The sequence below is a fragment of the Meleagris gallopavo genome, assembly GCF_000146605.3.
Source record: "Meleagris gallopavo isolate NT-WF06-2002-E0010 breed Aviagen turkey brand Nicholas breeding stock chromosome 1 unlocalized genomic scaffold, Turkey_5.1 Chr1_random_7180001841188, whole genome shotgun sequence".
Lineage (NCBI taxonomy): Eukaryota > Metazoa > Chordata > Aves > Galliformes > Phasianidae > Meleagris > Meleagris gallopavo.
The window spans coordinates 1-372 of NW_011091966.1; the positions used below are offsets into that span (position 1 = coordinate 1).

Genomic DNA, 372 nt, shown 5'->3' on the forward strand with positions numbered 1-372 from the left:
CGAGTGCAGCCCCTATCCCTTCTCAGACAAATGCCTCTAAATCATTCATTGACAGGATGCTCCTGCTGAAGAACCACAGGCAGCAGCACAGAACGTGATACTGCAGGGGCACCACTCAGCAGGAACCATCCCTTCTGACTCGTCATCTTATCATCACTGAAGGGATCTGAGAAGCAAGGCCACTGTCACCTGAACTATGATTACGAGGCTTGAAGTTGTGTTTTACTCCTCCATCCACCATTCATTCACAAAGAAATAAACGGGAACTTCATGCGCATCAGTCACAGAGCTTCTAATCTCATCTGACTGACTCTTTAAAAAGGTAGATAACAGCAGGACAAAGGGAAATTGTTTGAAGTTGAAGGAGGACTG

At 46.2% G+C, this 372-nt stretch overlaps 1 non-coding gene across 1 annotated transcript; it reads right to left on the reverse strand.

The window, feature by feature from the left end:
- Positions 1-17: 17 nt before the first annotated feature.
- On the reverse strand, positions 18-162 carry LOC116217584. Its single transcript, XR_004162277.1, has one exon. It is a non-coding gene; the product is annotated as a small nucleolar RNA SNORD15 (small nucleolar RNA).
- Between the last annotated feature and the right edge of the window lie 210 nt (positions 163-372).